Raw genomic sequence first — 26,029 nt, forward strand, 5'->3', positions numbered from 1 at the left:
CCAGTGTTGTATCTACAGATTACTGTGTTTCTGCTCCAGTGTTGTATCTACAGATTAATGTGTTTCTGTTCCAGTGTTGTATCTACAGATTAATGTGTTTCTACTCCAGTGTTGTATCTACAGATTAATGTGTTTATGTTCCAGTGATGTATCTACAGATTAATGTGTTTCTACTGCAGTGTTGTATCTACATATTAATGTGTTTCTGCTCCAGTGTTGTATCTACAGACTAATGTGTTTCTGCTCCAGTGTTGTATCTACAGATTAATATGTTTCTACTCCAGTGTTGTATCTACAGATTACTGTGTTTCTGTTCCAGTGTTGTATCTACAGATTAATGTGTTTCTACTCCAGTGTTGTATCTACAGATTAATGTGTTTCTACTCCAGTTCGGTATCTACAGATTAATGTGTTTCTACTCCAGTGTTGTATCTACAGATTAATGTGTTTCTACTCCAGTGATGTATCTACAGATTAATGTGTTTCTACTCCAGTGTTGTATCTACAGATTAATGTGTTTCTGTTCCAGTGTTGTATCTACAGATTAATGTGTTTCTACTCCAGTTCGGTATCTACAGATTAATGTGTTTCTACTCCAGTGTTGTATCTACAGATTAATGTGTTTCTACTCCAGTGTTGTATCTACAGATTAATGTGTTTCTGTTCCAGTGTTGTATCTACAGATTCATTTGTTTCTGTTCCAGTGTTGTATCTACAGATTAATGTGTTTCTACTCCAGTGTTGTATCTACAGATTAATGTGTTTATGTTCCAGTGATGTATCTACAGATTAATGTGTTTCTACTGCAGTGTTGTATCTACATATTAATGTGTTTCTGTTCCAGTGTTGTATCTACAGACTAATGTGTTTCTGCTCCAGTGTTGTATCTACAGATTAATATGTTTCTACTCCAGTGTTGTATCTACAGATTACTGTGTTTCTGTTCCAGTGTTGTATCTACAGATTAATGTGTTTCTACTCCAGTGTTGTATCTACAGATTAATGTGTTTCTACTCCAGTTCGGTATCTACAGATTAATGTGTTTCTACTCCAGTGTTGTATCTACAGATTAATGTGTTTCTACTCCAGTTCGGTATCTACAGATTAATGTGTTTCTACTCCAGTGTTGTATCTACAGAATAGTGTGTTTCTACTCCAGTGTTGTACCTACAGATTAATGTGTTTCTACTCCAGTGTTGTATCTACAGATTAATGTGTTTCTACTCCAGTGTTGTATCTACAGATTAATGTGTTTCTACTCCAGTGTTGTATCTACAGATGAATGTGTTTCTGCTCCAGTGTTGTATCTACAGATTAATGTGTTTCTGTTCCAGTGTTGTATCTACAGATTAATGTGTTTCTACTCCAGTGTTGTATCTACAGATTAATGTGTTTATGTTCCAGTGATGTATCTACAGATTAGTGTGTTTCTGTTCGTGTTGTATCTACAGATTAATATGTTTCTGCTCCAGTGTTGTATCTACAGATTACTGTGTTTCTGCTCCAGTGTTGTATCTACAGATTAATGTGTTTCTGTTCCAGTGTTGTATCTACAGATTAATGTGTTTCTGTTCCAGTGTTGTATCTACAGATTAATGTGTTTCTACTCCAGTGTTGTATCTACAGATGAATGTGTTTATGTTCCAGTGTTGTATCTACAGATGACTGTGTTTCTACTCGTGTTGTATCTACAGATTAATGTGTTTCTACTCCAGTGTTGTATCTACAGATTAATGTGTTTCTGCTCCAGTGTTGTATCTACAGATTAATGTGTTTCTACTCCAGTGTTGTATCTACAGATTAATGTGTTTATGTTCCAGTGATGTATCTACAGATTAGTGTGTTTCTGTTCGTGTTGTATCTACAGATTAATATGTTTCTGCTCCAGTGTTGTATCTACAGATTACTGTGTTTCTGCTCCAGTGTTGTATCTACAGATTAATGTGTTTCTGTTCCAGTGTTGTATCTACAGATTAATGTGTTTCTGTTCCAGTGTTGTATCTACAGATTAATGTGTTTCTACTCCAGTGTTGTATCTACAGATGAATGTGTTCATGTTCCAGTGTTGTATCTACAGATGACTGTGTTTCTACTCGTGTTGTATCTACAGATTAATGTGTTTCTACTCCAGTGTTGTATCTACAGATTAATGTGTTTCTGCTCCAGTGTTGTATCTACAGATTAATGTGTTTCTACTCCAGTGTTGTATCTACAGATTAATGTGTTTCTACTCCAGTGTTGTATCTAAATATTAGTGTATTTCTACTACAATGTTGTATCTACAGATTAATGTGTTTCTGTTCCAGTGTTGTATCTACAGATTAATGTGTTTCTGTTCCAGTGTTGTATCTACAGATTAATGTGTTTCTACTCCAGTGTTGTATCTACAGATTAATGTGTTTCTACTCCAGTGTTGTATCTACATATTAATGTGTTTCTACTCCAGTGTTGTATCTACAGATTAATGTGTTTCTACTCCAGTGTTGTATCTACAGATTAATGTGTTTCTGCTCCAGTGTTGTATCTACAGATTAATGTGTTTCTGTTCCAGTGTTGTATCTACAGATGACTGTGTTTCTACTCCAGTGTTGTATCTACAGATTAATGTATTTCTGTTCCAGTGTTGTATCTACAGATTAATGTGTTCATGTTCCAGTGTTGTATCTACATATTAATGTGTTTCTGTTCCAGTGTTGTATCTACAGATTAATGTGTTTCTACTCCAGTGTTGTATCTACAGATTACTGTGTTTCTGCTGCAGTGTTGTATCTACAGATTAATGTGTTCATGTTCCAGTGTTGTATCTACAGATTAATGTATTTCTACTCCAGTGTTGTATCTACAGATTAATGTGTTTTTGCTCCAGTGTTGTATCTACATATAATGTGTTTCTGTTCCAGTGTTGTATCTACAGATTACTGTGTTTCTGCTCCAGTGTTGTATCTACAGATTGTGTTTCTACTCCAGTGTTGTATCTACTGATTAATGTGTTTCTACTCCAGTGTTGTATCTACAGATGAATGTGTTTCTACTCCAGTGTTGTATCTACAGATTAATGTGTTTCTACTCCAGTGTTGTATCTACAGATTCATGTGTTTCTACTCCAGTGTTGAATCTACAGATTACTGTGTTTCTGCTCCAGTGTTGTATCTACATATTGATGTGTTTCTGTACCAGTGTTGTATCTACAGATTAATGTGTTTCTGTTCCAGTGTTGTATCTACAGATTAATGTGTTTCTGTTCTAGTGTTGTATCTACAGATTACTGTGTTTCTGTACCAGTGTTGTATCTACAGATTAATTTGTTTCTGTTCCAGTGTTGTATCTACAGATTAATGTGTTTCTGTTCCAGTGTTGTATCTACAGATTACTGTGTTTCTGTACCAGTGATGTATCTACAGATTAATGTGTTTCTGTTCCAGTGTTGTATCTACAGATTAATGTGTTTCTGATCCAGTGTTGTATCTACATATTAATGTGTTTCTACTCCAGTGTTGTATCTACAGATTACTGTGTTTCTGCTCCAGTGTTGTATCTACAGATTAATGTGTTTCTGTTCCAGTGTTGTATCTACAGATTAATGTGTTTCTACTCCAGTGTTGTATCTACAGATTAATGTGTTTATGTTCCAGTGATGTATCTACAGATTAATGTGTTTCTACTGCAGTGTTGTATCTACATATTAATGTGTTTCTGCTCCAGTGTTGTATCTACAGACTAATGTGTTTCTGCTCCAGTGTTGTATCTACAGATTAATATGTTTCTACTCCAGTGTTGTATCTACAGATTACTGTGTTTCTGTTCCAGTGTTGTATCTACAGATTAATGTGTTTCTACTCCAGTGTTGTATCTACAGATTAATGTGTTTCTACTCCAGTTCGGTATCTACAGATTAATGTGTTTCTACTCCAGTGTTGTATCTACAGATTAATGTGTTTCTACTCCAGTGATGTATCTACAGATTAATGTGTTTCTACTCCAGTTCGGTATCTACAGATTAATGTGTTTCTACTCCAGTGTTGTATCTACAGAATAGTGTGTTTCTACTCCAGTGTTGTATCTACAGATTAATGTGTTTCTACTCCAGTGTTGTATCTACAGATTAATGTGTTTCTACTCCAGTGTTGTATCTACAGATTAATGTGTTTCTACTCCAGTGTTGTATCTACAGATGAATGTGTTTCTGCTCCAGTGTTGTATCTACAGATTAATGTGTTTCTGTTCCAGTGTTGTATCTACAGATTAATGTGTTTCTACTCCAGTGTTGTATCTACAGATTAATGTGTTTATGTTCCAGTGATGTATCTACAGATTAGTGTGTTTCTGTTCGTGTTGTATCTACAGATTAATATGTTTCTGCTCCAGTGTTGTATCTACAGATTACTGTGTTTCTGCTCCAGTGTTGTATCTACAGAGTAATGTGTTTCTGTTCCAGTGTTGTATCTACAGATTAATGTGTTTCTACTCCAGTGATGTATCTACAGATTAATGTGTTTCTACTCCAGTGTTGTATCTACAGATTAATGTGTTTCTGTTCGTGTTGTATCTACAGATTAATGTGTTTCTGTTCTAGTGTTGTATCTACAGATTAATGTGTTTCTGTTCCAGTGTTGTATCTACAGATTAATGTGTTTCTACTCCAGTGTTGTATCTACAGATTAATGTGTTTCTACTTCAGTGTTGTATCTACAGATTACTGTGTTTCTACTCCAGTGTTGTATCTACAGATTACTGTGTTTCTACTCCAGTGTTGTATCTACAGATTAATGTGTTTCTACTCCAGTTCGGTATCTAGAGATTAATGTGTTTCTACTCCAGTGTTGTATCTACAGATTAATGTGTTTCTACTCCAGTGATGTATCTACAGATTAATGTGTTTCTACTCCAGTGTTGTATCTACAGATTAATGTGTTTCTGTTCCAGTGTTGTATCTACAGATTAATGTGTTTCTACTCCAGTGTTGTATCTACAGATTAATGTGTTTCTACTCCAGTGTTGTATCTACAGATTAATGTGTTTCTACTTCAGTATTGTATCTACAGATTACTGTGTTTCTACTCCAGTGTTGTATCTACAGATTAATGTGTTTCTACTCCAGTGTTGTATCTACAGATTAATGTGTTTCTGTTCCAGTGTTGTATCTACAGATTAATATGTTTCTGTTCCAGTGTTGTATCTACAGATTAATGTGTTTCTACTCCAGTGTTGTATCTACAGATTAATGTGTTTATGTTCCAGTGATGTATCTACAGATTAATGTGTTTCTACTGCAGTGTTGTATCTACATATTAATGTGTTTCTGTTCCAGTGTTGTATCTACAGATTAATGTGTTTCTACTCCAGTGTTGTATCTACAGATTAATGTGTTTCTACTCCAGTGTTGTATCTACAGATTAATGTGTTTCTACTCCAGTGTTGTATCTACAGATGAATGTGTTTCTGCTCCAGTGTTGTATCTACAGATTAATGTGTTTCTGTTCCAGTGTTGTATCTACAGATTAATGTGTTTCTACTCCAGTGTTGTATCTACAGATTAATGTGTTTATGTTCCAGTGATGTATCTACAGATTAGTGTGTTTCTGTTCGTGTTGTATCTACAGATTAATATGTTTCTGCTCCAGTGTTGTATCTACAGATTACTGTGTTTCTGCTCCAGTGTTGTATCTACAGATTAATGTGTTTCTGTTCCAGTGTTGTATCTACAGATTAATGTGTTTCTGTTCCAGTGTTGTATCTACAGATTAATGTGTTTCTACTCCAGTGTTGTATCTACAGATGAATGTGTTCATGTTCCAGTGTTGTATCTACAGATGACTGTGTTTCTACTCGTGTTGTATCTACAGATTAATGTGTTTCTACTCCAGTGTTGTATCTACAGATTAATGTGTTTCTGCTCCAGTGTTGTATCTACAGATTAATGTGTTTCTACTCCAGTGTTGTATCTACAGATTAATGTGTTTCTACTCCAGTGTTGTATCTAAATATTAGTGTATTTCTACTACAATGTTGTATCTACAGATTAATGTGTTTCTGTTCCAGTGTTGTATCTACAGATTAATGTGTTTCTGTTCCAGTGTTGTATCTACAGATTAATGTGTTTCTACTCCAGTGTTGTATCTACAGATTAATGTGTTTCTACTCCAGTGTTGTATCTACATATTAATGTGTTTCTACTCCAGTGTTGTATCTACAGATTAATGTGTTTCTACTCCAGTGTTGTATCTACAGATTAATGTGTTTCTGCTCCAGTGTTGTATCTACAGATTAATGTGTTTCTGTTCCAGTGTTGTATCTACAGATGACTGTGTTTCTACTCCAGTGTTGTATCTACAGATTAATGTATTTCTGTTCCAGTGTTGTATCTACAGATTAATGTGTTCATGTTCCAGTGTTGTATCTACAGATTAATGTGTTTCTGTTCCAGTGTTGTATCTACAGATTAATGTGTTTCTACTCCAGTGTTGTATCTACAGATTACTGTGTTTCTGCTGCAGTGTTGTATCTACAGATTAATGTGTTCATGTTCCAGTGTTGTATCTACAGATTAATGTATTTCTACTCCAGTGTTGTATCTACAGATTAATGTGTTTTTGCTCCAGTGTTGTATCTACATATAATGTGTTTCTGTTCCAGTGTTGTATCTACAGATTACTGTGTTTCTGCTCCAGTGTTGTATCTACAGATTGTGTTTCTACTCCAGTGTTGTATCTACTGATTAATGTGTTTCTACTCCAGTGTTGTATCTACAGATGAATGTGTTTCTACTCCAGTGTTGTATCTACAGATTAATGTGTTTCTACTCCAGTGTTGTATCTACAGATTCATGTGTTTCTACTCCAGTGTTGAATCTACAGATTACTGTGTTTCTGCTCCAGTGTTGTATCTACATATTGATGTGTTTCTGTACCAGTGTTGTATCTACAGATTAATGTGTTTCTGTTCCAGTGTTGTATCTACAGATTAATGTGTTTCTGTTCCAGTGTTGTATCTACAGATTACTGTGTTTCTGTACCAGTGTTGTATCTACAGATTAATGTGTTTCTGTTCCAGTGTTGTATCTACAGATTAATGTGTTTCTGTTCCAGTGTTGTATCTACAGATTACTGTGTTTCTGTACCAGTGTTGTATCTACAGATTAATGTGTTTCTGTTCCAGTGTTGTATCTACAGATTAATGTGTTTCTGTTCCAGTGTTGTATCTACAGATTAATGTGTTTCTGTTCCAGTGTTGTATCTACAGATTACTGTGTTTCTGTACCAGTGTTGTATCTACAGATTAATGTGTTTCTGTTCCAGTGTTGTATCTACAGATTAATGTGTTTCTGTTCCAGTGTTGTATCTACAGATTACTGTGTTTCTGTACCAGTGATGTATCTACAGATTAATGTGTTTCTGTTCCAGTGTTGTATCTACAGATTAATGTGTTTCTGATCCAGTGTTGTATCTACATATTAATGTGTTTCTACTCCAGTGTTGTATCTACAGATTACTGTGTTTCTGCTCCAGTGTTGTATCTACAGATTAATGTGTTTCTGTTCCAGTGTTGTATCTACAGATTAATGTGTTTCTACTCCAGTGTTGTATCTACAGATTAATGTGTTTATGTTCCAGTGATGTATCTACAGATTAATGTGTTTCTACTGCAGTGTTGTATCTACATATTAATGTGTTTCTGCTCCAGTGTTGTATCTACAGACTAATGTGTTTCTGCTCCAGTGTTGTATCTACAGATTAATATGTTTCTACTCCAGTGTTGTATCTACAGATTACTGTGTTTCTGTTCCAGTGTTGTATCTACAGATTAATGTGTTTCTACTCCAGTGTTGTATCTACAGATTAATGTGTTTCTACTCCAGTTCGGTATCTACAGATTAATGTGTTTCTACTCCAGTGTTGTATCTACAGATTAATGTGTTTCTACTCCAGTGATGTATCTACAGATTAATGTGTTTCTACTCCAGTGTTGTATCTACAGATTAATGTGTTTCTGTTCCAGTGTTGTATCTACAGATTAATGTGTTTCTACTCCAGTTCGGTATCTACAGATTAATGTGTTTCTACTCCAGTGTTGTATCTACAGATTAATGTGTTTCTACTCCAGTGTTGTATCTACAGATTAATGTGTTTCTGTTCCAGTGTTGTATCTACAGATTCATTTGTTTCTGTTCCAGTGTTGTATCTACAGATTAATGTGTTTCTACTCCAGTGTTGTATCTACAGATTAATGTGTTTATGTTCCAGTGATGTATCTACAGATTAATGTGTTTCTACTGCAGTGTTGTATCTACATATTAATGTGTTTCTGTTCCAGTGTTGTATCTACAGACTAATGTGTTTCTGCTCCAGTGTTGTATCTACAGATTAATATGTTTCTACTCCAGTGTTGTATCTACAGATTACTGTGTTTCTGTTCCAGTGTTGTATCTACAGATTAATGTGTTTCTACTCCAGTGTTGTATCTACAGATTAATGTGTTTCTACTCCAGTTCGGTATCTACAGATTAATGTGTTTCTACTCCAGTGTTGTATCTACAGATTAATGTGTTTCTACTCCAGTTCGGTATCTACAGATTAATGTGTTTCTACTCCAGTGTTGTATCTACAGAATAGTGTGTTTCTACTCCAGTGTTGTACCTACAGATTAATGTGTTTCTACTCCAGTGTTGTATCTACAGATTAATGTGTTTCTACTCCAGTGTTGTATCTACAGATTAATGTGTTTCTACTCCAGTGTTGTATCTACAGATGAATGTGTTTCTGCTCCAGTGTTGTATCTACAGATTAATGTGTTTCTGTTCCAGTGTTGTATCTACAGATTAATGTGTTTCTACTCCAGTGTTGTATCTACAGATTAATGTGTTTATGTTCCAGTGATGTATCTACAGATTAGTGTGTTTCTGTTCGTGTTGTATCTACAGATTAATATGTTTCTGCTCCAGTGTTGTATCTACAGATTACTGTGTTTCTGCTCCAGTGTTGTATCTACAGATTAATGTGTTTCTGTTCCAGTGTTGTATCTACAGATTAATGTGTTTCTGTTCCAGTGTTGTATCTACAGATTAATGTGTTTCTACTCCAGTGTTGTATCTACAGATGAATGTGTTTATGTTCCAGTGTTGTATCTACAGATGACTGTGTTTCTACTCGTGTTGTATCTACAGATTAATGTGTTTCTACTCCAGTGTTGTATCTACAGATTAATGTGTTTCTGCTCCAGTGTTGTATCTACAGATTAATGTGTTTCTACTCCAGTGTTGTATCTACAGATTAATGTGTTTATGTTCCAGTGATGTATCTACAGATTAGTGTGTTTCTGTTCGTGTTGTATCTACAGATTAATATGTTTCTGCTCCAGTGTTGTATCTACAGATTACTGTGTTTCTGCTCCAGTGTTGTATCTACAGATTAATGTGTTTCTGTTCCAGTGTTGTATCTACAGATTAATGTGTTTCTGTTCCAGTGTTGTATCTACAGATTAATGTGTTTCTACTCCAGTGTTGTATCTACAGATGAATGTGTTCATGTTCCAGTGTTGTATCTACAGATGACTGTGTTTCTACTCGTGTTGTATCTACAGATTAATGTGTTTCTACTCCAGTGTTGTATCTACAGATTAATGTGTTTCTGCTCCAGTGTTGTATCTACAGATTAATGTGTTTCTACTCCAGTGTTGTATCTACAGATTAATGTGTTTCTACTCCAGTGTTGTATCTAAATATTAGTGTATTTCTACTACAATGTTGTATCTACAGATTAATGTGTTTCTGTTCCAGTGTTGTATCTACAGATTAATGTGTTTCTGTTCCAGTGTTGTATCTACAGATTAATGTGTTTCTACTCCAGTGTTGTATCTACAGATTAATGTGTTTCTACTCCAGTGTTGTATCTACATATTAATGTGTTTCTACTCCAGTGTTGTATCTACAGATTAATGTGTTTCTACTCCAGTGTTGTATCTACAGATTAATGTGTTTCTGCTCCAGTGTTGTATCTACAGATTAATGTGTTTCTGTTCCAGTGTTGTATCTACAGATGACTGTGTTTCTACTCCAGTGTTGTATCTACAGATTAATGTATTTCTGTTCCAGTGTTGTATCTACAGATTAATGTGTTCATGTTCCAGTGTTGTATCTACAGATTAATGTGTTTCTGTTCCAGTGTTGTATCTACAGATTAATGTGTTTCTATTCCAGTGTTGTATCTACAGATTACTGTGTTTCTGCTGCAGTGTTGTATCTACAGATTAATGTGTTCATGTTCCAGTGTTGTATCTACAGATTAATGTATTTCTACTCCAGTGTTGTATCTACAGATTAATGTGTTTTTGCTCCAGTGTTGTATCTACATATAATGTGTTTCTGTTCCAGTGTTGTATCTACAGATTACTGTGTTTCTGCTCCAGTGTTGTATCTACAGATTGTGTTTCTACTCCAGTGTTGTATCTACTGATTAATGTGTTTCTACTCCAGTGTTGTATCTACAGATGAATGTGTTTCTACTCCAGTGTTGTATCTACAGATTAATGTGTTTCTACTCCAGTGTTGTATCTACAGATTCATGTGTTTCTACTCCAGTGTTGAATCTACAGATTACTGTGTTTCTGCTCCAGTGTTGTATCTACATATTGATGTGTTTCTGTACCAGTGTTGTATCTACAGATTAATGTGTTTCTGTTCCAGTGTTGTATCTACAGATTAATGTGTTTCTGTTCTAGTGTTGTATCTACAGATTACTGTGTTTCTGTACCAGTGTTGTATCTACAGATTAATGTGTTTCTGTTCCAGTGTTGTATCTACAGATTAATGTGTTTCTGTTCCAGTGTTGTATCTACAGATTACTGTGTTTCTGTACCAGTGATGTATCTACAGATTAATGTGTTTCTGTTCCAGTGTTGTATCTACAGATTAATGTGTTTCTGATCCAGTGTTGTATCTACATATTAATGTGTTTCTACTCCAGTGTTGTATCTACAGATTACTGTGTTTCTGCTCCAGTGTTGTATCTACAGATTAATGTGTTTCTGTTCCAGTGTTGTATCTACAGATTAATGTGTTTCTACTCCAGTGTTGTATCTACAGATTAATGTGTTTATGTTCCAGTGATGTATCTACAGATTAATGTGTTTCTACTGCAGTGTTGTATCTACATATTAATGTGTTTCTGCTCCAGTGTTGTATCTACAGACTAATGTGTTTCTGCTCCAGTGTTGTATCTACAGATTAATATGTTTCTACTCCAGTGTTGTATCTACAGATTACTGTGTTTCTGTTCCAGTGTTGTATCTACAGATTAATGTGTTTCTACTCCAGTGTTGTATCTACAGATTAATGTGTTTCTACTCCAGTTCGGTATCTACAGATTAATGTGTTTCTACTCCAGTGTTGTATCTACAGATTAATGTGTTTCTACTCCAGTGATGTATCTACAGATTAATGTGTTTCTACTCCAGTGTTGTATCTACAGATTAATGTGTTTCTGTTCCAGTGTTGTATCTACAGATTAATGTGTTTCTACTCCAGTTCGGTATCTACAGATTAATGTGTTTCTACTCCAGTGTTGTATCTACAGATTAATGTGTTTCTACTCCAGTGTTGTATCTACAGATTAATGTGTTTCTGTTCCAGTGTTGTATCTACAGATTCATGTGTTTCTGTTCCAGTGTTGTATCTACAGATTAATGTGTTTCTACTCCAGTGTTGTATCTACAGATTAATGTGTTTATGTTCCAGTGATGTATCTACAGATTAATGTGTTTCTACTGCAGTGTTGTATCTACATATTAATGTGTTTCTGTTCCAGTGTTGTATCTACAGACTAATGTGTTTCTGCTCCAGTGTTGTATCTACAGATTAATATGTTTCTACTCCAGTGTTGTATCTACAGATTACTGTGTTTCTGTTCCAGTGTTGTATCTACAGATTAATGTGTTTCTACTCCAGTGTTGTATCTACAGATTAATGTGTTTCTACTCCAGTTCGGTATCTACAGATTAATGTGTTTCTACTCCAGTGTTGTATCTACAGATTAATGTGTTTCTACTCCAGTTCGGTATCTACAGATTAATGTGTTTCTACTCCAGTGTTGTATCTACAGAATAGTGTGTTTCTACTCCAGTGTTGTACCTACAGATTAATGTGTTTCTACTCCAGTGTTGTATCTACAGATTAATGTGTTTCTACTCCAGTGTTGTATCTACAGATTAATGTGTTTGTACTCCAGTGTTGTATCTACAGATGAATGTGTTTCTGCTCCAGTGTTGTATCTACAGATTAATGTGTTTCTGTTCCAGTGTTGTATCTACAGATTAATGTGTTTCTACTCCAGTGTTGTATCTACAGATTAATGTGTTTATGTTCCAGTGATGTATCTACAGATTAGTGTGTTTCTGTTCGTGTTGTATCTACAGATTAATATGTTTCTGCTCCAGTGTTGTATCTACAGATTACTGTGTTTCTGCTCCAGTGTTGTATCTACAGATTAATGTGTTTCTGTTCCAGTGTTGTATCTACAGATTAATGTGTTTCTGTTCCAGTGTTGTATCTACAGATTAATGTGTTTCTACTCCAGTGTTGTATCTACAGATGAATGTGTTTATGTTCCAGTGTTGTATCTACAGATGACTGTGTTTCTACTCGTGTTGTATCTACAGATTAATGTGTTTCTACTCCAGTGTTGTATCTACAGATTAATGTGTTTCTGCTCCAGTGTTGTATCTACAGATTAATGTGTTTCTACTCCAGTGTTGTATCTACAGATTAATGTGTTTCTACTCCAGTGTTGTATCTAAATATTAGTGTGTTTCTACTACAATGTTGTATCTACAGATTAATGTGTTTCTGTTCCAGTGTTGTATCTACAGATTAATGTGTTTCTGTTCCAGTGTTGTATCTACAGATTAATGTGTTTCTACTCCAGTGTTGTATCTACAGATTAATGTGTTTCTGCTCCAGTGTTGTATCTACAGATTAATGTGTTTCTGTTCGTGTTGTATCTACAGATTAATGTGTTTCTACTCCAGTGTTGTATCTACAGATTAATGTGTTTCTACTCCAGTGTTGTATCTACATATTAATGTGTTTCTACTCCAGTGTTGTATCTACAGATTAATGTGTTTCTACTCCAGTGTTGTATCTACAGATTAATGTGTTTCTGCTCCAGTGTTGTATCTACAGATTAATGTGTTTCTGTTCCAGTGTTGTATCTACAGATGACTGTGTTTCTACTCCAGTGTTGTATCCACAGATTAATGTGTTTCTGTTCCAGTGTTGTATCTACAGATTAATGTGTTCATGTTCCAGTGTTGTATCTACAGATTAATGTGTTTCTGTTCCAGTGTTGTATCTACAGATTAATGTGTTTCTACTCCAGTGTTGTATCTACAGATTACTGTGTTTCTGCTGCAGTGTTGTATCTACAGATTAATGTGTTCATGTTCCAGTGTTGTATCTACAGATTAATGTATTTCTACTCCAGTGTTGTATCTACAGATTAATGTGTTTTTGCTCCAGTGTTGTATCTACAGATTAATGTGTTTATGTTCCAGTGATGTATCTACAGATTAATGTGTTTCTACTGCAGTGTTGTATCTACATATTAATGTGTTTCTGTTCCAGTGTTGTATCTACAGACTAATGTGTTTCTGCTCCAGTGTTGTATCTACAGATTAATATGTTTCTACTCCAGTGTTGTATCTACAGATTACTGTGTTTCTGTTCCAGTGTTGTATCTACAGATTAATGTGTTTCTACTCCAGTGTTGTATCTACAGATTAATGTGTTTCTACTCCAGTTCGGTATCTACAGATTAATGTGTTTCTACTCCAGTGTTGTATCTACAGATTAATGTGTTTCTACTCCAGTGATGTATCTACAGATTAATGTGTTTCTACTCCAGTGTTGTATCTACAGATTAATGTGTTTCTGTTCCAGTGTTGTATCTACAGATTAATGTGTTTCTACTCCAGTGTTGTATCTACAGATTAATGTGTTTCTACTCCAGTGTTGTATCTACAGATTAATGTGTTTCTACTTCAGTGTTGTATCTACAGATTACTGTGTTTCTACTCCAGTGTTGTATCTACAGATTAATGTGTTTCTACTCCAGTGTTGTATCTACAGATTAATGTGTTTCTGTTCCAGTGTTGTATCTACAGATTAATGTGTTTCTGTTCCAGTGTTGTATCTACAGATTAATGTGTTTCTACTCCAGTGTTGTATCTACAGATTAATGTGTTTATGTTCCAGTGATGTATCTACAGATTAATGTGTTTCTACTGCAGTGTTGTATCTACATATTAATGTGTTTCTGTTCCAGTGTTGTATCTACAGACTAATGTGTTTCTGCTCCAGTGTTGTATCTACAGATTAATATGTTTCTACTCCAGTGTTGTATCTACAGATTACTGTGTTTCTGTTCCAGTGTTGTATCTACAGATTAATGTGTTTCTACTCCAGTGTTGTATCTACAGATTAATGTGTTTCTACTCCAGATCGGTATCTACAGATTAATGTGTTTCTACTCCAGTGTTGTATCTACAGATTAATGTGTTTCTACTCCAGTTCGGTATCTACAGATTAATGTGTTTCTACTCCAGTGTTGTATCTACAGAATAGTGTGTTTCTACTCCAGTGTTGTATCTACAGATTAATGTGTTTCTACTCCAGTGTTGTATCTACAGATTAATGTGTTTCTACTCCAGTGTTGTATCTACAGATTAATGTGTTTCTACTCCAGTGTTGTATCTACAGATGAATGTGTTTCTGCTCCAGTGTTGTATCTACAGATTAATGTGTTTCTGTTCCAGTGTTGTATCTACAGATTAATGTGTTTCTACTCCAGTGTTGTATCTACAGATTAATGTGTTTATGTTCCAGTGATGTATCTACAGATTAGTGTGTTTCTGTTCGTGTTGTATCTACAGATTAATATGTTTCTGCTCCAGTGTTGTATCTACAGATTACTGTGTTTCTGCTCCAGTGTTGTATCTACAGATTAATGTGTTTCTGTTCCAGTGTTGTATCTACAGATTAATGTGTTTCTGTTCCAGTGTTGTATCTACAGATTAATGTGTTTCTACTCCAGTGTTGTATCTACAGATGAATGTGTTTATGTTCCAGTGTTGTATCTACAGATGACTGTGTTTCTACTCGTGTTGTATCTACAGATTAATGTGTTTCTACTCCAGTGTTGTATCTACAGATTAATGTGTTTCTGCTCCAGTGTTGTATCTACAGATTAATGTGTTTCTACTCCAGTGTTGTATCTACAGATTAATGTGTTTCTACTCCAGTGTTGTATCTAAATATTAGTGTGTTTCTACTACAATGTTGTATCTACAGATTAATGTGTTTCTGTTCCAGTGTTGTATCTACAGATTAATGTGTTTCTGTTCCAGTGTTGTATCTACAGATTAATGTGTTTCTACTCCAGTGTTGTATCTACAGATTAATGTGTTTCTGCTCCAGTGTTGTATCTACAGATTAATGTGTTTCTGTTCGTGTTGTATCTACAGATTAATGTGTTTCTACTCCAGTGTTGTATCTACAGATTAATGTGTTTCTACTCCAGTGTTGTATCTACATATTAATGTGTTTCTACTCCAGTGTTGTATCTACAGATTAATGTGTTTCTACTCCAGTGTTGTATCTACAGATTAATGTGTTTCTGCTCCAGTGTTGTATCTACAGATTAATGTGTTTCTGTTCCAGTGTTGTATCTACAGATGACTGTGTTTCTACTCCAGTGTTGTATCTACAGATTAATGTGTTTCTGTTCCAGTGTTGTATCTACAGATTAATGTGTTCATGTTCCAGTGTTGTATCTACAGATTAATGTGTTTCTGTTCCAGTGTTGTATCTACAGATTAATGTGTTTCTACTCCAGTGTTGTATCTACAGATTACTGTGTTTCTGCTGCAGTGTTGTATCTACAGATTAATGTGTTCATGTTCCAGTGTTGTATCTACAGATTAATGTATTTCTACTCCAGTGTTGTATCTACAGATTAATGTGTTTTTGCTCCAGTGTTGTATCTACATATAATGTGTTTCTGTTCCAGTGTTGTATCTACAGATTACTGTGTTTCTGCTCCAGTGTTGTATCTACAGATTGTGTTTCTACTCCAGTGTTGTATCAACTGATTAATGTTTTTAAATTCCAGTGTTGTATCTACAGATGAATGTGTTTCTACTCCAGTGTTGTATCTACAGATGAATGTGTTTCTACTCCAGTGTTGTATCTACAGATGAATGTGTTTCTACTCCAGTGTTGTATCTACAGATTACTGTGTTTCTGCTCCAGTGTTGAATCTACAGATTACTGTGTTTCTGCTCCAGTGTTGTATCTACATATTAATGTGTTTCTGTACCAGTGTTGTATCTACAGATTAATGTGTTTCTGTTCCAGTATTGTATCTACAGATTAATGTGTTTCTGTTCCAGTGTTGTATCTACAGATTACTGTGTTTCTGTACCAGTGTTGTATCTACAGATTAATGTGTTTCTGTTCCAGTGTTGTATCTACAGATTAATGTGTTTCTGTTCCAGTGTTGTATCTACAGATTACTGTGTTTCTGTACCAGTGATGTATCTACAGATTAATGTGTTTCTGTTCCAGTGTTGTATCTACAGATTAATGTGTTTCTGATCCAGTGTTGTATCTACATATTAATGTGTTTCTGTACCAGTGTTGTATCTACAGATTACTGTGTTTCTGCTCCAGTGTTGTATCTACAGATTAATGTGTTTCTGTTCCAGTGTTGTATCTATAGATTAATGTGTTTCTGTTCCAGTGTTGTATCTACAGATTAGTGTGTTTCTACTCCAGTGTTGTATCTACATATTACTGTGTTTCTGCTCCAGTGTTGTATCTACAGATTACTGTGTTTCTGCTCCAGTGTTGTATCTACAGATTAATGTTTTTCTGTTCCAGTGTTGTATCTACAGATTAATGTGTTTCTGTTCCAGTGTTGTATCTACAGATTACTGTGTTTCTGCTCCAGTGTTGTATCTACAGATTAATGTGTTTCTGTTCCAGTGTTGTATCTATAGATTAATGTGTTTCTGTTCCAGTGTTGTATCTACAGATTAGTGTGTTTCTACTCCAGTGTTGTATCTACAGATTAATGTTTTTCTGTTCCAGTGTTGTATCTACAGATTAATGTGTTTCTGTTCCAGTGTTGTATCTACAGATTACTGTGTTTCTGCTCCAGTGTTGTATCTACAGATTAATGTGTTTCTGTTCCAGTGTTGTATCTATAGATTAATGTGTTTCTGTTCCAGTGTTGTATCTACAGATTAGTGTGTTTCTACTCCAGTGTTGTATCTACATATTACTGTGTTTCTGCTCCAGTGTTGTATCTACAGATTACTGTGTTTCTGCTCCAGTGTTGTATCTACAGATTAATGTTTTTCTGTTCCAGTGTTGTATCTACAGATTAATGTGTTTCTGTTCCAGTGTTGTATCTACAGATTACTGTGTTTCTGCTCCAGTGTTGTATCTACAGATTAATGTTTTTCTGTTCCAGTGTTGTATCTACAGATGAATGTGTTTCTACTCCAGTGTTGTATCTACAGATGAATGTGTTTCTACTCCAGTGTTGTATCTACAGATGAATGTGTTTCTACTCCAGTGTTGTATCTACAGATTACTGTGTTTCTGCTCCAGTGTTGAATCTACAGATTACTGTGTTTCTGCTCCAGTGTTGTATCTACATATTAATGTGTTTCTGTACCAGTGTTGTATCTACAGATTAATGTGTTTCTGTTCCAGTGTTGTATCTACAGATTAATGTGTTTCTGTTCCAGTGTTGTATCTACAGATTACTGTGTTTCTGTACCAGTGTTGTATCTACAGATTAATGTGTTTCTGTTCCAGTGTTGTATCTACAGATTAATGTGTTTCTGTTCCAGTGTTGTATCTACAGATTACTGTGTTTCTGTACCAGTGATGTATCTACAGATTAATGTGTTTCTGTTCCAGTGTTGTATCTACAGATTAATGTGTTTCTGATCCAGTGTTGTATCTACATATTAATGTGTTTCTGTACCAGTGTTGTATCTACAGATTACTGTGTTTCTGCTCCAGTGTTGTATCTACAGATTAATGTGTTTCTGTTCCAGTGTTGTATCTATAGATTCATGTGTTTCTGTTCCAGTGTTGTATCTACAGATTAGTGTGTTTCTACTCCAGTGTTGTATCTACATATTACTGTGTTTCTGCTCCAGTGTTGTATCTACAGATTACTGTGTTTCTGCTCCAGTGTTGTATCTACAGATTAATGTTTTTCTGTTCCAGTGTTGTATCTACAGATTAATGTGTTTCTGTTCCAGTGTTGTATCTACAGATTACTGTGTTTCTGCTCCAGTGTTGTATCTACAGATTACTGTGTTTCTGCTCCAGTGTTGTATCTACAGATTAATGTTTTTCTGTTCCAGTGTTGTACCTACAGATTAATGTGTTTCTGTTCCAGTGTTGTATCTACAGATTACTGTGTTTCTGCTCCAGTGTTGTATCTACATATTACTGTGTTTCTGCTCCAGTGTTGTATCTACAGATTACTGTGTTTCTGCTCCAGTGTTGTATCTACAGATTAATGTTTTTCTGTTCCAGTGTTGTATCTACAGATTAATGTTTTTCTGTTCCAGTGTTGTATCTACAGATTAATGTTTTTCTGTTCCAGTGTTGTATCTACAGATTAATGTGTTTCTACTCCAGTGTTGTATCTACAGATTAGTGTGTTTCTACTCCAGTGTTGTATCTACATATAATGTGTTTCTGTTCCAGTGTTGTATCTACAGATTGGGTTTCTACTCCAGTGTTGTATCTACAGATTAATGTGTTTAAATTCCAGTGTTGTATCTACAGATTAATGTGTTTCTACTCCAGTGTTGTATCTACAGATTAATGTGTTTCTACTCCAGTGTTGTATCTACAGATTAATGTGTTTCTACTCCAGTGTTGTATCTACAGATTCATGTGTTTCTACTCCAGTGTTGAATCTACAGATTACTGTGTTTCTGCTCCAGTGTTGTATCTACATATTAATGTGTTTCTGTACCAGTGTTGTATCTACAGATTAATGTGTTTCTGTTCCAGTGTTGTATCTACAGATTACTGTGTTTCTGTACCAGTGTTGTATCTACAGATTAATGTGTTTCTGTTCCAGTGTTGTATCTACAGATTAATGTGTTTCTGTTCCAGTGTTGTATCTACAGATTACTGTGTTTCTGTACCAGTGATGTATCTACAGATCAATGTGTTTCTGTTCCAGTGTTGTATCTACAGATTAATGTGTTTCTGATCCAGTGTTGTATCTACATATTAATGTGTTTCTACTCCAGTGTTGTATCTACAGATTACTGTGTTTCTGCTCCAGTGTTGTATCTACAGATTAATGTGTTTCTGTTCCAGTGTTGTATCTACAGATTAATGTGTTTCTGTTCCAGTGTTGTATCTACAGATTAGTGTGTTTCTACTCCAGTGTTGTATCTACATATCACTGTGTTTCTGCTCCATTGTTGTATCTACAGATTACTGTGTTTCTGCTCCAGTGTTGTATCTACAGATTAATGTTTTTCTGTTCCAGTGTTGTATCTACAGATTAATGTGTTTCATTCCCAGTGTTGTATCTACAGATTACTGTGTTTCTGCTCCAGTGTTGTATCTACAGATTACTGTGTTTCTGCTCCAGTGTTGTATCTACAGATTAATGTTTTTCTGTTCCAGTGTTGTACCTACAGATTAATGTGTTTCTGTTCCAGTGTTGTATCTACAGATTACTGTGTTTCTGCTCCAGTGTTGTATCTACATATTACTGTGTTTCTGCTCCAGTGTTGTATCTACAGATTACTGTGTTTCTGCTCCAGTGTTGTATCTACAGATTAATGTTTTTCTGTTCCAGTGTTGTATCTACAGATTAATGTTTTTCTGTTCCAGTGTTGTATCTACAGATTAATGTTTTTCTGTTCCAGTGTTGTATCTACAGATTATTGTGTATCTACTCCAGTGTTGTATCTACAGATTAGTGTGTTTCTACTCCAGTGTTGTATATACAGATTAATGTTTTTCTGCTCCAGTGTTGTATCTACATATAATGTGTTTCTGTTCCAGTTTTGTATCTACAGATTAATGTGTTTCTGTTCCAGTGTTGTATCTACAGATTACTGTGTTTCTGCTCCAGTGTTGTATCTACAGATTAATGTGTTTCTGTTCCAGTGTTGTATCTACAGATTAATGTGTTTCTCTTCATGTTGTATCTACAGATTAATGTGTTTCTGTTCGTGTTGTATCAACAGATTAATGTGCTTCTGTTCGTGTTGTATCTACAGATTAATGTGTTTCTGTTCCAGTGTTGTATCTACAGATTAATGTGTTTCTACTCCAGTGTTGTATCTACAGATTAATGTGTTTCTGCTCCAGTGTTGTATCTACAGATTCATGTGTTTCTGGTCGTGTTGTATCTACAGATTAATGTGTTTCTGTTCCAGTGTTGTATCTACAGATTAATGTGCTTCTGTTCGTGTTGTATCTACAGATTAATGTGTTTCTGTTCCAGTGTTGTATCTACAGATTCATGTGTTTCTACTCCAGTGTTGTATGTACAGATGAATGTGTTTATGTTCCAGTGTTGTATCTACAGATGACTTTGTTTCTACTCGTGTTGTATCTACAGATTAATGTGTTTCTACTCCAGTGTTGTATCTACAGATTAATGTGTTTCTGCTCCAGTGTTGTATCTACATATTAATGTGTTTCTACTCCAGTGTTGTATCTACAGATTACTGTGTTTCTGCTCCAGTGTTGTATCTACATATTAATGTGTTTCTGTTCCAGTGTTGTATCTACATATTAATGTGTTTCTACTCCAGTGTTGTATCTACAGATTACTGTGTTTCTACTCCAGTGTTGTATCTACAGATTACTGTGTTTCTGCTCCAGTGTTGTTTCTACAGATTACTGTGTTTCTGCTCCAGTGTTGTATCTACATATTAATGTGTTTCTTCTCCAGTGTTGTATCTACAGATTACTGTGTTTCTGCTCCAGTGTTGTATCTACATATTAATGTGTTTCTACTCCAGGTGTGTATCTACAGATTACTGTGTTTCTGCTCCAGTGTTGTATCTACATATTAATGTGTTTCTGTTCCAGTGTTGTATCTACATATTAATGTGTTTCTACTCCAGTGTTGTATCTACAGATTACTGTGTTTCTGCTCCAGTGTTGTATCTACATATTAATGTGTTTCTACTCCAGTGTTGTATCTACAGATTACTGTGTTTCTGCTCCAGTGTTGTATCTACATATTAATGTGTTTCTGTTCCAGTGTTGTATCTACATATTAATGTGTTTCTACTCCAGTGTTGTATCTACAGATTACTGTGTTTCTGCTCCAGTGTTGTATCTACATATTAATGTGTTTCTACTCCAGTTTTGTATCTACAGATTAATGTGTTTCTACTCCAGTGTTGTATCTACATATTAATGTGTTTCTACTCCAGTGTTGTATCTACAGATTACTGTGTTTCTACTCCAGTGTTGTATCTACAGATTACTGTGTTTCTGCTCCAGTGTTGTTTCTACAGATTACTGTGTTTCTGCTCCAGTGTTGTATCTACATATTAATGTGTTTCTTCTCCAGTGTTGTATCTACAGATTACTGTGTTTCTGCTCCAGTGTTGTATCTACATATTAATGTGTTTCTACTCCAGGTGTGTATCTACAGATTACTGTGTTTCTGCTCCAGTGTTGTATCTACATATTAATGTGTTTCTGTTCCAGTGTTGTATCTACATATTAATGTGTTTCTACTCCAGTGTTGTATCTACAGATTACTGTGTTTCTGCTCCAGTGTTGTATCTACATATTAATGTGTTTCTACTCCAGTGTTGTATCTACAGATTACTGTGTTTCTGCTCCAGTGTTGTATCTACATATTAATGTGTTTCTGTTCCAGTGTTGTATCTACATATTAATGTGTTTCTACTCCAGTGTTGTATCTACAGATTACTGTGTTTCTGCTCCAGTGTTGTATCTACATATTAATGTGTTTCTACTCCAGTTTTGTATCTACAGATTAATGTGTTTCTACTCCAGTGTTGTATCTACATATTAATGTGTTTCTACTCCAGTGTTGTATCTACAGATTAATGTGTTTCTACTCCAGTGTTGTATCTACAGATTACTGTGTTTCTGCTCCAGTGTTGTATCTACATATTAATGTGTTTCTACTCCAGTGTTGTATCTACAGATTAATGTGTTTCTACTCCAGTGTTGTATCTACAGATTAATGTGTTTCTGTTCCAGTGTTGTATCTACAGATTAATGTGTTTCTACTCCAGTGTTGTATCTACAGATTAATGTGTTTCTGCTCCAGTGTTGTATCTACAGATTACTGTGTTTCTGCTCCAGTGTTGTATCTACAGATTAATGTGCTTCTGTTCGTGTTGTATCTACAGATTAATGTGTTTCTGTTCCAGTGTTGTATCTACAGATTAATGTGTTTCTACTCCAGTGTTGTATGTACAGATGAATGTGTTTATGTTCCAGTGTTGTATCTACAGATGACTGTGTTTCTACTCGTGTTGTATCTACAGATTAATGTGTTTCTACTCCAGTGTTGTATCTACAGATTAATGTGTTTCTGCTCCAGTGTTGTATCTACATATTAATGTGTTTCTACTCCAGTGTTGTATCTACAGATTACTGTGTTTCTGCTCCAGTGTTGTATCTATATATTAATGTGTTTCTGTTCCAGTGTTGTATCTACATATTAATGTGTTTCTACTCCAGTGTTGTATCTACAGATTACTGTGTTTCTGCTCCAGTGTTGTATCTACATATTAATGTGTTTCTGTTCCAGTGTTGTATCTACAGATTAATGTGTTTCTACTCCAGTGTTGTATCTACAGATTAATATGTTTCTACTCCAGTGTTGTGTCTACAGATTAGTGTGTTTCTGCTACAATGTTGTATCTACAGATTAATGTGTTTCTGTTCCAGTGTTGTATCTACAGATTAATGTGTTTCTGTTCCAGTGTTGTATCTACAGATTAATGTGTTTCTACTCCAGTGTTGTATCTACAGATTAATGTGTTTCTGCTCCAGTGTTGTATCTACAGATTAATGTGTTTCTGTTCCAGTGTTGTATCTACAGATTAATGTGTTTCTGCTCCAGTGTTGTATCTACAGATTAATGTGTTTCTGCTCCAGTGTTGTATCTACAGATTTATGTGTTTCTGTTCGTGTTGTATCTACAGATTAATGTGTTTCTACTCCAGTGTTGTATCTACAGATTAATGTGTTTCTACTCCAGTGTTGTATCTACAGATTGTGTTTCTACTCCAGTGTTGTATCTACAGATTAATGTGTTTAAATTCCAGTGTTGTATCTACAGATTAATGTGTTTCTACTCCAGTGTTGTATCTACAGATTAATGTGTTTCTACTCCAGTGTTGTATCTACAGATTAATGTGTTTCTACTCCAGTGTTGTATCTACAGATTCATGTGTTTCTACTCCAGTGTTGAATCTACAGATTACTGTGTTTCTGCTCCAGTGTTGTATCTACAGATTAATGTTTTTCTGTTCCAGTGTTGTATCTACAGATTAATGTGTTTCTACTCCAGTGTTGTATCTACAGATTAGTGTGTTTCTACTCCAGTGTTGTATCTACAGATTAATGTTTTTCTGCTCCAGTGTTGTATCTACATATAATGTGTTTCTGTTCCAGTGTTGTATCTACAGATTGTGTTTCTACTCCAGTGTTGTATCTACAGATTAATGTGTTTAAATTCCAGTGTTGTATCTACAGATTAATGTGTTTCTACTCCAGTGTTGTATCTACAGATTAATGTGTTTCTACTCCAGTGTTGTATCTACAGATTAATGTGTTTCTACTCCAGTGTTGTATCTACAGATTCATGTGTTTCTACTCCAGTGTTGAATCTACAGATTACTGTGTTTCTGCTCCAGTGTTGTATCTACATATTAATGTGTTTCTGTACCAGTGTTGTATCTACAGATTAATGTGTTTCTGTTCCAGTGTTGTATCTACAGATTACTGTGTTTCTGTACCAGTGTTGTATCTACAGATTAATGTGTTTCTGTTCCAGTGTTGTATCTACAGATTAATGTGTTTCTGTTCCAGTGTTGTATCTACAGATTACTGTGTTTCTGCTCCAGTGTTGTATCTACATATTAATGTGTTTCTGTTCCAGTGTTGTATCTACATATTAATGTGTTTCTACTCCAGTGTTGTATCTACAGATTACTGTGTTTCTGCTCCAGTGTTGTATCTACATATTAATGTGTTTCTACTCCAGTGTTGTATCTACAGATTAATGTGTTTCTACTCCAGTGTTGTATCTACATATTAATGTGTTTCTACTCCAGTGTTGTATCTACAGATTAATGTGTTTCTACTCCAGTGTTGTATCTACAGATTACTGTGTTTCTGCTCCAGTGTTGTATCTACATATTAATGTGTTTCTACTCCAGTGTTGTATCTACAGATTAATGTGTTTCTACTCCAGTGTTGTATCTACAGATTAATGTTTTTCTGCTCCAGTGTTGTATCTACATATAATGTGTTTCTGTTCCAGTGTTGTATCTACAGATTGTGTTTCTACTCCAGTGTTGTATCTACAGATTAATGTGTTTAAATTCCAGTGTTGTATCTACAGATTAATGTGTTTCTACTCCAGTGTTGTATCTACAGATTAATGTGTTTCTACTCCAGTGTTGTATCTACAGATTAATGTGTTTCTACTCCAGTGTTGTATCTACAGATTCATGTGTTTCTACTCCAGTGTTGAATCTACAGATTACTGTGTTTCTGCTCCAGTGTTGTATCTACAGATTAATGTTTTTCTGTTCCAGTGTTGTATCTACAGATTAATGTGTTTCTACTCCAGTGTTGTATCTACAGATTAGTGTGTTTCTACTCCAGTGTTGTATCTACAGATTAATGTTTTTCTGCTCCAGTGTTGTATCTACATATAATGTGTTTCTGTTCCAGTGTTGTATCTACAGATTGTGTTTCTACTCCAGTGTTGTATCTACAGATTAATGTGTTTAAATTCCAGTGTTGTATCTACAGATTAATGTGTTTCTACTCCAGTGTTGTATCTACAGATTAATGTGTTTCTACTCCAGTGTTGTATCTACAGATTAATGTGTTTCTACTCCAGTGTTGTATCTACAGATTCATGTGTTTCTACTCCAGTGTTGAATCTACAGATTACTGTGTTTCTGCTCCAGTGTTGTATCTACATATTAATGTGTTTCTGTACCAGTGTTGTATCTACAGATTAATGTGTTTCTGTTCCAGTGTTGTATCTACAGATTACTGTGTTTCTGTACCAGTGTTGTATCTACAGATTAATGTGTTTCTGTTCCAGTGTTGTATCTACAGATTAATGTGTTTCTGTTCCAGTGTTGTATCTACAGATTACTGTGTTTCTGCTCCAGTGTTGTATCTACATATTAATGTGTTTCTGTTCCAGTGTTGTATCTACATATTAATGTGTTTCTACTCCAGTGTTGTATCTACAGATTACTGTGTTTCTGCTCCAGTGTTGTATCTACATATTAATGTGTTTCTACTCCAGTGTTGTATCTACAGATTAATGTGTTTCTACTCCAGTGTTGTATCTACATATTAATGTGTTTCTACTCCAGTGTTGTATCTACAGATTAATGTGTTTCTACTCCAGTGTTGTATCTACAGATTACTGTGTTTCTGCTCCAGTGTTGTATCTACATATTAATGTGTTTCTACTCCAGTGTTGTATCTACAGATTAATGTGTTTCTACTCCAGTGTTGTATCTACAGATTAATGTGTTTCTGTTCCAGTGTTGTATCTACAGATTAATGTGTTTCTACTCCAGTGTTGTATCTACAGATTAATGTGTTTCTGCTCCAGTGTTGTATCTACAGATTACTGTGTTTCTGCTCCAGTGATGTATCTACAGATTAATGTGCTTCTGTTCGTGTTGTATCTACAGATTAATGTGTTTCTGTTCCAGTGTTGTA

The sequence above is a fragment of the Coregonus lavaretus genome, assembly GCF_964263955.1.
Source record: "Coregonus lavaretus genome assembly, contig: HAP1_SCAFFOLD_223, whole genome shotgun sequence".
In the NCBI taxonomy this organism is placed as follows: Eukaryota; Metazoa; Chordata; class Actinopteri; order Salmoniformes; family Salmonidae; genus Coregonus; species Coregonus lavaretus.